The sequence below is a fragment of the Amaranthus tricolor genome, chromosome 7, assembly GCF_026212465.1.
Source record: "Amaranthus tricolor cultivar Red isolate AtriRed21 chromosome 7, ASM2621246v1, whole genome shotgun sequence".
Lineage (NCBI taxonomy): Eukaryota > Viridiplantae > Streptophyta > Magnoliopsida > Caryophyllales > Amaranthaceae > Amaranthus > Amaranthus tricolor.
Window position 1 is genome coordinate 4,720,480 of NC_080053.1, and position 13,815 is coordinate 4,734,294.

General features: G+C 29.2%; 1 long non-coding RNA gene across 1 annotated transcript; it reads right to left on the minus strand.

Annotated features, from left to right (window-relative positions):
- Positions 1–7,413: 7,413 nt before the first annotated feature.
- Positions 7,414–13,644, minus strand: LOC130818882 (uncharacterized). The gene is made up of 3 exons (XR_009044031.1): positions 9,972–13,644; positions 8,797–8,916; positions 7,414–8,136 (listed from the first exon to the last, which is right to left on the minus strand). It is a non-coding gene; the product is annotated as an uncharacterized LOC130818882 (long non-coding RNA).
- Positions 13,645–13,815: the final 171 nt, after the last annotated feature.

Below are 13,815 nucleotides of genomic sequence, written 5' to 3' on the forward strand. Positions count from 1 at the left end.
TTAAAGTAAAAGTATGTGTGAATCATTTCTTTACATTAACTAATTTTGAGCATATCGGCTCGCGTTACCCAAAAATAACTAATCACAACTAAATCTTACAATTTTAATATAACATTAATATAACGATAAGGCAAATCTTAGAGTTATCGTATCGCGATATCATTTGTTACATTCTCCAAAGCTATTAAGAACTATAATCAAAACAACACGACAAATAACTTTATCAACCATCAACAATAAGTTGACATTATGCTCTTGGCTTACCAATATCATGTATCTATAACTTCAATAACAACCTAATAAGGTATTTGTAATTTTCAACAATCAAACCACAACAATTAGTAGCTATTATTCTCAATTTTATCAATCAAATTCACTTTCATAGTCAACTAACATCATTACCATTACTAATTATTCACAATAATAACCAATCGACCAAATCTTAAAACAACTTTTAAAGTTATTTAATCAATCATCACCAAAATATAGTACAAAACACATACATTATTAGTAATTTCATCTCTAAATCCAAGCCCTAATCGTTTCGTGTTCAAAGATAACATATTTAATTACTACCCATATTAAGATTCAAAGAAACTAATACAAAATCAACACACAACCCATAATTTCAAATCACCCTTCAAACCCTAAGTCATAAACATGTTCAATTCATCAATTAAACTCTTACCCACAAAAAGATTCAATGAAATTAACACAACCAACCTCAAACTCAATACACTTAATAAAACTCCAATTAAAAGCTAGAAAAATAAATTAGAGAAAAGAGGAGATGGCTCACAATGTTAAAACTAGCAAAAAGGGGAAAGAGGTAAGTTAAGGTTGTGCTAGTGAGGGCACGGGACCGAACCGGTAGGAGAGAGAACCCCAAACTGGCCACCGTGGCTGGCGGCACGCGCAGCAAATGCAGCACCCTAGGCTACTGCTGTCATGGCTGTTTAAAGGGGAAGAAGCAGCTGCGTAGCAGGGAGGAGAGAGGGAAGATCGGTGGTGTTGTGGGAGACAGGTTGCCACCGCGACTGGGCTGCTGGTTGGTGGTTTCGTGGCTCAGCAGTGAGGAAGAGGGGAGAAGAGAGAGAAGAGAGGAGGAAGAGGCGTGAAGTTTTTGGTGAGTGAGGGAAGGAGTACTCACAACCCTAACACATCCTTTTATATTATTTATCTATTTATTTATTTATTTATCTAGATTCATCTTCTTGCGAGGTCCAATTAAGAACTCACCTCCGTATGCTCACACATTTTAAATAAAATAATTATTTTTATTCGAACCCCTTTATATAGAATCGTAATTTTATTTTTAATATAAATATATGTTAATATTTAAATTCGTATATCAAAGGAATTTATTAAAACTACTTCAAAATTAATTTAATATAATTATAAAATACCCAGAAGTCATTAAAATATTAATTAATGACGTCAGAATATCTCGGGGTGCTACATAGTTACAACACTGAAGAGGACCAAATTGTGAGATACGAGCGTATGGCTGAAGACGCTCCACCACTTGACAATGAGTTTGAGACTGAAGAAGCCCCACTAATTATGGATGCTCCCACTACCGGTAAGAAAAGAAAAGGGCGAGGTCTTACAAAAAACCTCAAAGTCACAGAACCCATGCATTTGGAATACAATGCATTGGGTCAACCCTGCGTAAAATGGCGTAGGCAATACGGAAAACAAGTGAAAGTTCGTATCATTCAGGGTAATTTTTCCTTTTTTTATAGCATTCGACTTGAATGATCAACTTGCTAGAGAAACTCTGATAAATCAATTGATATCTTATCTTAGTTAGATATATTGTAGCTTACCAAAAGAGCTAATATAATCAAATTATATCTTACGAATTTAACAATACCCCACATAAATATGTTTTTTCTTATAGATCGATGAGAAATCATTGTCAAAATTTAACACTATGATTCGTAAATTCTATTTGAGAAGAACATACGAAAAACGAAGGAATTATTATAAGTTTTCGTATATATACTTTATTATAAGCATGGGTTGTAATTACTTTGAACACTAAATGAATACAAGTATTTTCAATTATCACTTAGGGGTGTTTAGTATATTTATTTTAGTGGAAAGACAAAGAAATCTAATAAGAGGTTGGATAGGAAATTATTGTGTTGCTTTAAATAGTTGTTTGGTCTAGATAAGTAAGAGAAATATCCTTTTATTATTACCGTAGAAAAGGCATTTATGAGCTTTTTTTCAATTAGAGAGATAAAGAGCTTTTGTTTCCACTAGTTCATGAGGAATAACAAAGTAACAGATTCCAATGCCCTATTATAACTGATTTCATTCCTTTCCATATGAAACGAACAAGTAGGAAGAATATTTCCGTTAAATCAACATCCTCACTTTATCCAAGTTTGCTTCCAGTAAACAATTTTAGAGATATTTGATAGTAAAGGGTGTTTAATATCAATTCACTTAGTTATTCTCATCATCATCATCATCCTACTCAGTGTATCTCGCTTATAGAAAAACTATGGATAGGGTCTAGGGAAAGAAAAACGGCGACAACTTATACCCATAAAGAAGACCGCGACCAAAGGAGTCCCCCGGCTCGAGACGATAAAGAGACATAACTACACTGAAAAGATAACTTAAATGACATATTAAACAATTTTAGCTTATTTTTGCCAAATTAAATCAACATCCTCACTTTATCCAAATTTGCTTCCAGTAGTGGCGCAGTTGCATAATTTGAATTAACATTGTATTTGAATATAATAACAAATTATGAGAGAAAAGAAAATAAGAGAAGGGGAAGAAACAGAGAGAAAGGAAGTGAATGGCAAAAGGGGAGAGTGCATCTTGTTTATAGTATTTTCACTTTAGAATATATTGTATTCTAAACAAAACAAAGCTATGTTATCTAAAAACCTCTCCCCTTCAAATCATTTCCCTGCATTCTTGTTATCCAAATAAGAGATTTTCTATGCCTCTAAATTCTTTTCTTTCTTTTTCCTTTGTTTTCCTCAATTCAAACATGATATAATATTTGTTAAGAGTAAAACTTTAGATAACCTAAGTTTGGGGTAAAAAGATTTAAGAGCTAAGATTTAAACTCTTTAATCTTTTAATTAAAAAAAATACCAACTTTACCACTAAGGTCCCGTTTAATTCATATTTAAAAATTAGTAATCAATAAAAATAAATTTTAATAAATAAAAAATAGTTTTAATCATCAAATCACTTAAAATAAGTAAAAATTTGTTATAATCAATAAAAATCAGTTGTAATCTGAAAAAATAATTTTAATAAGTAAAATCAGTTTTAACAAGTGTAAAAAATTCAGCTCTAATTTATAACTAAAAATCAATTACAACCAATAAAAATCAATTTAAATCAAAATTAGATAAACTAAACAAGACCTAAATCAGATATCATTATATAATTTTAAAAAGTGTTTTAACATCAATCTAATATTTGGAAATATATATAATTCAAAATGGAAACAATTCTTGCCCCCTCCCGCCCTAGGTAAGTGTCACCTTTTCTATAATGGCATCTTTCCCCATAACATGTTATAAACTACACATAGAATCGACATAAAACTAGTGGTTAAGTATTTTCTATTTCACCTTAAAAACAATTCTCACCAATCACCATCTACATACTCTAAAAAAATGCAATTTTTTTCTATCCTCCAAGCATGTACTCCCTTCGTTTTTATATGTTCTTCTCAAATAGAACTTACGAATTTTAGTGTCAAAGTTTGACTACGATATCTCATCGATCTATAAGAAAAACATATTCATGTGAAATCGTGTTAGATTTGTCTCAATATATACAACTAAATTTAAATATCAAGTTTTTAGAATTTTTAAAGTAAAATTTTTTTCTAAAAAGCCAACATTTTGGCCATCTGCAAACAAAGGGTTAACGTTTCATTTATTCAATAAAAATACAACCTTTGGCTCATTTTTGCAAATAAAAAGATTTCAGGTAAGACAAATCTATAGTGACCGGTTAACTCTAGTAATTAAAAAAAACAAATCAATTCCTTAACCTAATAAATTCTTCATCTTCCCTGTAAATCTTCTTTTAATCTCTTTTCCTACTTCTCCCTCACTCTCTTCACTCTCCTTGTTCTTTGAAGCTCAAATGAGTAGGTGTGGTTCTACTTCTCGTTGACACAGTGCAAACTCAGGTATGTTAAATGTTATCACAAATTGGAAGTTAAACTGAAAAATGTTCGTATGGGACCAAATGAATGAGAGAAATTCTATGCTTGCCCAACTTGGACAGTAAGTTAATTAATTATTTTTGTATTTTAGTTGTTGCTTTTGTATAAAGTGTTAATTTTGTTGTTATTTTATTATGTAAAATGGTGATTGTTCCTTTTTTGAAGGGGAAAAAGAACTCAAATTTCAAGAAAATCCAAATGTTATGTTTGAAAAAATGGCAGATCTAGAGGCACAATGTAGTTTAGTGGATGAAAAGATGAGGAAATTTGATGCAAAGGAAGATGAGATCAAGAGTGCAATTGTTGGTTTAAAGAAAGAAAATGATGACTTAAATTATTGCATTATGTAACTCAACAACACTTTTTCCAACTATCTTCCTTAAGCCATCATTTAAAGTGTAACCCGAAAGCAAGTAAAAAAACCTTTTTATCCCTCTATCTCCATTGCATTTAGTAGTTAAACTCATCAAGTAATCCATGGACAAATCATCTGGATCTACCTTCATTATTCTATCAAAAGCTCCACCATAACTAATACAACCTTTGGTTTCCTTGAATTTACCCCCATACTAAATTCTAATAGACACATTTTCATTTATTGTATTCACAATTACAATCAAATCCTAATTTCTAATGTATTTAACCAAATTTCACTATAATGATTGAAAACCTAATTTCTAAGCAAATTCGAACAATAATCAATAATGAGACATCAATAGCAAAAATTTAAAGTTAAAAATTTACTTTTGTTGTGATGTATTTCTGAAAATCAAAGTTGTCCTAAAATTCTTATTGATCCGCCATTGAAGAATGTGAAAGGTCAGAAAAATTTGGGTTAAAGAAGGCACTGCATGTGTCGTGTTTTTGCATGAATGAAAGTTGAAGAAGATGGCGAGAATGACTGACACGTTATTAGTAAAATATCTCTTTATTTGCAAAAATGAACAAAAGATTGTATTTTTATTAAATAACTGAAACGTTAACCTTTTTTTGCAGATAGCCAAAAAGTTGATTTATTAGAAACAATTTTTTCATTTTTAAAAACTCAAAATTAAAATTATTTGATTTTAAAATTTACATTGAAATCTATAAAAAAAAGTGAATAGAAAAAACATAAATAGAGAAAGTAAATAAAAAACCAAGCACTAAGTAGGCCATTAACCCTAGATGAATATGTAACCAATGAGATAGCACAAAAGGAAATTCATCCGGATAATATCATGACATATTCTGAGCACAGAACTGGAAAAGAAAAGGGTTTAGCATTGTAGGCTTTTTCACACTTGGAACTTGGAAGATTAAAGGATGCACCAGAAATCTAGGCTTGTTCACCTTAAAAGAAGGGACTCATATAATTCAACTTCATAAATAACATTTGTTCTTTGCATTCTTTATTTATTTGGACCACTCTTTAAATCCCACTTTCTAAGAGTATAAACTATACTGTCATGTACCCATTTTCTGATTCCTTCTGTACCCTATTTTTTTTTAAAAATATTTTATAATTTTTTATTTGGACCATATTTAACCTATTCCAATATGTCATCTTGAGCAAGAAAAAAGATACTTTTTTTTCACCTAATAAATAACAATAATTACATTAATTAAAATGATAATGAAAAATATTTCATAAAATAAAATTTAGAAAAATTTCATATGATAATTCTGAATTTGCAGCTTTTTTATGTGATAAATAAACATATTTATAATTCAATGCTAACCTTGACCTTTTAACTTTTCTACGTGGTAAACAAAAGAAAAGTTTTTTTTATTAACTTTAAGCTATTTTAAACCAACATAATGATATTCTTTTAAAAAAAACATTGTTATCATCCTAATTCACTCAAAATAAGTACTTTATTTAACCAAAAACTTTACATTTTGTCTACCACATAGAAAAGTTGAAAACTCAAGATCACCGTGCGATTTTTTTAAAAAAAAAAACACTTGTAAAAAAACCAAAAACTCAGGATCATAGATTAAATTTCCTTAAAATAAATAATAATATTATCTATATATCCTAGTGAAGATGCAATGTTTTAGGACATGATAAATAAAAGAATATAATTATTTGCTCAAAAATAAAAATAAATAACATAATTGTTGAATTTAATTTTTTGATTATAATAATGAGAATTAAATATGAATCTAAATGTTATTACCAAAAGTGAGCATGGATGAAAGATGACAGGCATCCTTTTTTGGCAAATACGAAGAGTTACTAATAACTATATATGCTCCACAACCAGAACACAACAGCTATGCTGCTAAAATAACTTTAATCAATGACAATGAGTACTCAATTCTTTCATTCACAAATTACCGAATGCCTTTTATTTTTACAAGAAAACATTTGAAAATGATGGAGAACTGTTTTACCAAAGATTTTTTTTTTTTAATCAAATCAAAATTGGAAAAAAAGAACACGATTTTGAAAAACATTTCTTCGTTAAATTTCAAAAATAGACAAGCAACTTTAACTTTAAATCAAAAATTATTAAATACTTTGTAAAATTCCGATGCATAGTTATCAAAATCCTGATTTTAATCTATATAATTCAACAATTCTACGATCTAAAAGTAGGAGAATGATTCAAATCTTAATAACAGTAAGATCACACGATCCTACGATCTTAATATATTCTACGATCCGTCCTACCTATACTAGCTTTTACTTACATACTTCCCCCATTCTCGTTACACATTTGACATTTTACACAATCCAATATGTTATTTTAATCATTTAATATTAAAATATACAACTTTAAAAATTAAAAAGTTAATATTACAAAAATATGCAATTAAATGATTCAAACAAAGTCCCACTTGACTATATTTTTCTTAACATATTATCCACAATATACAAAATTAGCTTAAATGATAATAATATCAAAAACCGTCATTTAACAAGTACTTTAGAATGGAGAAAGTATAACATAAGTTAAAAAATATCATGATTATGATTATGAAAACTCATGTATTTACTACTCATTTGCAATTCATAAATAATTATTAAAAATATTATTTTTAATCAATTAAATGATAAAATAAAATAGAAAAATTACCAAAAATAGTATAATCTTTCGTTATTTTCCCTAGAATAATATCAACTATTGATTAAACATGAATAATACTTAGGGAGTTTTTTTTTCCTAAAATAATACCAACTTTAATTTATTAACTAATTTACCAAATCTTTTTGTCGCATAATCTTATATTGTTTGATTTTTAACATGTTAAGCATATTATAGGAAAACAACCCCAAAGTTACTGCTATTTATGATTAATTAAAAGTTGGTATTATTGTAGGAAAATAAACAAAAAGTTGTATTATTTACGGTAATTTTTCCAACAATTATAATTATAAACAATTATCCAATAGCATATCAAAACATATTTATATGATCTTAAAATACTACAATTCAATTCCAAAATTTTTGATTCTATCCTTTTACTGATCCTATATAGGATTCCAATTCTAACAACCTTGCTCTAATTACGAAAATGAACTCCAATAAATAATAAGCTTAGTAAAAAAAAGCCGCATAATTTGAACATAGAAAAAGGATAATAGTAAAGCAAAACACAAGGACACAAGCACGATTTCAAAGGGAAAGAAAATGGAGTTAGGGTTGTACTTCCATCCTTGGAAATCACAATGAAGTAAGCATTTGATGCTTAAAAGTAAGTATCCACGAGAATCTGAGCTTGCCAACAACCTTATTAAACAAACAACATTTATGTTTTAAAAATAATAATAATAATACTTAGTTTATTAATTTAATGCTGTCCTTATTTTTCAGATAGTAGCAGCCTGTATCATGCTTATTTGCTTACTTAACTTTATAAATAACTTTTCCAAAATACTCCATGAAAATTAAATGAGGCCATTAGTAACAGACTTGTGTTACCTGCATCTGCATGTTTAGGAAAGAGGAAAAGAAGGGCTTAGAGACAAAGAAAGATGAACTTCCATTTTCTTGGTATGCACCAAAAATATAAATACCTCACCACAATATTCCCAAGAAAAATAAAAGCACAATGTATTCTAGTAATCAATATCAGACCAACATAATGCTACAAGACCTCAGCTCCGGTAACGCACATGATCATTACACTATGTCGTTGGTTCGTTCACGTGGCTCATACCACAATTTCGGGACTAATTAACTCTTCAACTGCTGTCAGTTACTGGTCAGGTTGGTTAAGGGTAGGAAAATTCGAGTTGGACACATTGGCAATTTTTCGGGTTTTCTGTTGTTGGTGGGGAGGGGAGGGGAGGTTTTTGGGGGCAGAAAACAGTTTCGTTCAACAAAGCTAGCCGACAAAGAAAATTAGATAATAAGTAATGTCACATGATCTAAATCGGAAAAAATAAAACTTGGTCGGTTTTAAGTTTATAGACAATTTGAACAAATCCCGAATTCAAAAGCCAAAACTATCTGGCGAATTATTTTAGAATATACTTTTATGAGTAAAGAAATGACATGTTTATGCGCCAAGAACATTTCACATCCACATCAAAAAACCATTTAATCAAAGACATTAAAAACTTTAGCAAAAGAGGAAATACTAACTTTGTTGAGGGATGACTGAAATACTCTTTGAGGCATTTGTTAGCCAACCAGCAGCTATCATACCAAATGTGAACACTGAATTCTATTTATTCAAGATTCAGTTGGCAAATCGCAAGAAATCTGGAAAAAGAAACGTCACAAATGCATGCCATTAACATCAAACCAACCCTGAAAAATAGAACTATTAACTAATCACTACAACTTTATGATTGTTTTAAAGCGTGTCTCAAATAGTGTAAAAATACGATTCTGGTCACGGTAATAGTCGCAAAACAGATTTTGTGGTCAAAACGGATGATTTCTTGGTTAATGTGACATATGTTTTGCTACTAGTATGATCAAAAGCTTTTATGATACGGTGAAGTTGTCTTGTTTTTGAACTATGCTTTAAAGAAAGTAATGACAAGCAATATATATCACATTCCCATGGAAAAGGGCTTAATCGATTCAGCAGGAATTTAACATAAACTTTTAGACATTTTTTAAGTGGGATCAAAGCATAACTGTTGACAATAAGATCATTGTGCATATATGAAATCTAATAAGTAAAAATCCCAACTTAATAATTTCAATTGAGGTCAAATGACCCCATAAGTACTCCACCACGGACTAAACTAGAGTAAACTTCATTACTCCAATATCATTAACTAACTTCCACCAAGGCGGAATTCGGGGGATTAGGCGATTAGCTTTATACAACCCTACCCCTAATATGCATATCAAACGAGTCATTTTAATATGATCAATTATAATCCTAAATATAAATCTTTGACCCATCGGAATATGAATCCATTTTAATCATAACACTCGAATGTCCACCTAATTTAATTTCATGTGATTGAAGCTTTCATGAATCATTTGATGAAAATATTCTATCATCCAAACTGAAATCGAATTTCGGATTGATCGCTTATCCTATCATATCATATTCCAATGAAAATCAACACTTTGCATATGATCATGAAAACTCACTTAACATATTCTCATTCATCCTCAAATTAAGGAACCTAATCATGATCCTTCAATATAATCTATTAAGATCACAACAGTTCTACTTTTCATTATTTTCAAGATCTCCAATAAATACAAGAAGCTAAAGCAAGAAAGTTCAACCAAACAAAGAAATGTTGCAAGCTAATTTCAATTGAATGAAATTCAAGTATAGATAGTCATACCTCAGTCTAAACAACAAAGCATACTTGTATATTAATTCCATAATCAAGGAGTACCACCAATTCATCCACAATTTGCACAGTAATGGCAGATCTCACACACTGACAATTTCTCAAAGATAGCAATGTAGAATTTGTTATCTATTGCAAGCTAAAGTTCGGCAAAATAAGGAATTGTTAAGAATCAAATAGAACGACAAAAAACCATAAATAACATAGAATTGTGAGTATGAAACCACAATTCACAAATAGATGTAATTAGTATTAAATTAGGCTAGACACTTATTGTGATTGCTAGTACATTATCGTGAAAACACGAGGGGAATTTCATAAGCCAAGGAGATAGAATTTAAAAATTGAGGAAGGGCTCGAATGACTTATGCATCGAATCTTTAATTTATCGATGTGAGATAAACCATCCTAAACAATAAGCTGTAAAGTTAACATCTAAAAGAGAAAAAAGATGAATGAATGGAATAGAGAGAGGGAGCTCCCTTCAGTCCAAGCATAGAGAGAGAGGGATGAAATTATCTCCCGCATCATTCACGCAATCACAGTAGCATACCGTGACATACATTCGATCTACTGAGTGTTTGAATGAATGAGTCGGCAGATGATTCAAACCCCCTTTTCCCCATCCATGAGTGGGCTGAAGGAAGCTCTCTTACAATACATTTTCACTCAAAATAATTAATCACATCTCAGAATAAGGTAATTAACAAGATAATTAAAGAAATTAAGCTTGTACATGCAATAACATGAACATTTGACAAGCAAAAGTAATTTTTCATGAGGTTATCATGATTTAGCTAGTTTCCTTTCATCCATCAATTAATTTTGTGGTTGAACTGATTTCTTCATATATCTATGGCTTAATTACTACACTTAGATAGGATAGAAATATACTAACATAATCTTCCACACATTCAAGAATAAATCAAAGTAGTTTGGGAAAGGTCAGCTGTAAGACTCTATATTCAGATAATGAATATAATTTTAGAGAGAAAAGAAAGGACGAAAAGGAAAGGGAAAAGGAAATGAAAGTTTTCTCAACAAATTTAGATCGAGACGTTAACTAAAATTATTCATCTCATAACTTCAAATTTCTCCCCTTTCATTCCCTCTACGTATATCCAAACAAACCCTAAATTAAAAGGATAGTATACAAGTGTTCATTCAATCAACATTAGATACGCAGAAAATATCAATTATATGTTTTCACAGAGGGGTCAATCGGATAGATACATATAGCTTTCCTATGTAGTATCATATAAAATGATATACAAAAATAGCTTAGAAATTTCAAAATAATTCTTGTAATCATATGTGATTACCAGAAGCTATGATAAACACATGTAATTACTAATTAGTGCTAGAAAAGATATCAACTACAATATAAAAAACAAGAACTAGTTACAAGAATAAGAAGATTTAGAAACACCATCAAATTAATTGATCATTATTTAAAAAAAAAAAAAAAAAAGGGGGGGCAAAACCAGGAAGATTTAACTAACAAGACAACCCTAGATAACTACTCGTACAAAACAAATTCATTAGCATACCAACAAACCCTAACCCTAGTATTAAGCTTTAGTATAATAAGTTTAGAATTGTGCTTAATTAGAAAAAATTATGCAAGAAAAAAAAAAGTATGATGGGGAACACAGATGAAGTTAAATCACAAAATGAAAATGGAAAAGAAAAGTCAAAAAGAAATAAATTTGGAGCCATGCATTTAGAGGTTGTAAATGATAAGACATAAGAAGGTGATAGAGAGAAGGTAATGAAAAGAAAAGAGTATTGAGGAGACATAAGCAAACCCCACTTGTCATTTCATTTCACCCTCAAACAAACTCAAAAAGAAAGAGAGAAAGAAGAGAAGATGAGAGTAGGAAAATTTAAAACATTACTTACTCCTACGAGCCTACAAGTTGAGTATTTTGATTGATAAAAAGAATCAAAATAAAGGAATCATATAAAACTATTTTTAGCAGACTTACTGAACACTGATATGATCTTACCCTGACTATGGAAGTACACTCTACATATTTTAATTATTTTTTTCATCACCACTAAACTCAAAAAAAAAAAAATAATTTGCTTCTTAAAAAAAAAATTTGAATTGATAATTTAACTTTTCAATTATCCTTTGTAAATAATATCAATTTTAAATTATTTTTTAATAATTTAACCTTCATTTTTAATTTACTATCAGCATACTAATAAAATATGATGACAACAAATTAAAGATAAATGTTAAATTATTATTAAATAAAAAAATATACTAATAGCAAACTAAAAAAAATTAAATTATTAAAAATTAATCTAAAGATAAAATTATTTACAGTAATTAGATAAAAAGATTAAATTATTAATATTACTTTTTTATAATAAATCACAAACTCTAGGCATTGAAGAGCCTACAGAATCCTCCACTAAATCTATTTATTCAATATTTTATACACCAAAATTTTCCAAAATATAGGAATATAAAAAGAGAAAGATAGCTAAACTGCAGAAAAAACCCATTAAATTAAGGAAGGGTTTTTTAAACCTATACAACAAATGCACAGTTTTAATTATTTTTCCCTTTAATAACAAAGTCATTAAAATTATACAAGATTAATTAATTATGGTATTAAGTATTAAATGGTAGAAAATAATAGAATTGGAATAAATAATGGATAAATAATGAAGTATATTTAGATAATTTACTTTGAAATTATATTATTTTTAGCACAATTCTTGAAGAATTCTTATTCTTAAAGGATAAAACTTTAATGGGCAAAACTATTTTAAACATTTAAAAAAATAAAAACCAGCAAAAGAAAAAAAAAAAGTTCCAGCAAACAAGATAAAATTTTAAAGTTAATATTAAAAAAATTAAACCCTGTAGAAGAATAATATATGAAGAAAGAAGGGAAAAGATGGGATTCACTTATGAACCCAAATTATGGAAAAGAGTAATATTATTTAAAAATTGCACACATTTAATTAATTAATTCAGTTGGGGCTATAAAAAATAAAGTAGAAAAAGAGGGATATTTTGAGAATCATCGTTTAGACTAAAGAAAAAAGATGAAAAGGAGAGAGTAAAGAAAGAAGAAATTAAAGGTGAGAAACTAATACAGAATAATTGGAGAATAAGCAGTGTTTAATGAATACTCTTAGTAAAAATAAGATGACAAGAAGAAGAAGAAGAAGAAGAAGCTGGGGATTGAACGAAGGGTCGTTATCTTCGTGAGAATCAGAGACAGAAAGCGACCTTAAAATCTCACCAAATCTAACACCACCTTTCTTCTCAACTACTTCATTCATCTTATCTTTTCTACTTTCTAGACAGAGAAACACCCACAAAGCAACCATTTCTTTCAAATTATTAATGGGGATTTTATTCACCCATTTAATTACTCTCTCTTAATTTCTGGAAGAAGAAAGAAAAAAACAAGTTAACCAGAAAAGAAAATGTTGGAGAACTCTGAAAGAGAATTATGATTTGTGAGGGGAAAAAAATGGTGAAATAAATAAGAGATGAAAGTGATGGTAGCAAATAAGTGTAGGTTGGAGGGTAGTGGTAGTGGGACCATTAAATACTCATCCTAAACAAACAGACTTATTATTAGTTCATACTTCATACTAATACTTCACATTCATTCATTCATTCATTCATTCATTCATTCAAACATATGCTTTCTGATCTGTTATTCACTTACAACTTACAATCTGCTTCAATATTGATTATCAATAATCTATCTCATCTGGTTTTCTGCAATCTTAGCATCTTGGTTTTTTTTTTTTTTTTTTTTTTTTTTGGCCTTTTCTCTTTATCTTCGGTGATGAAAAGCCT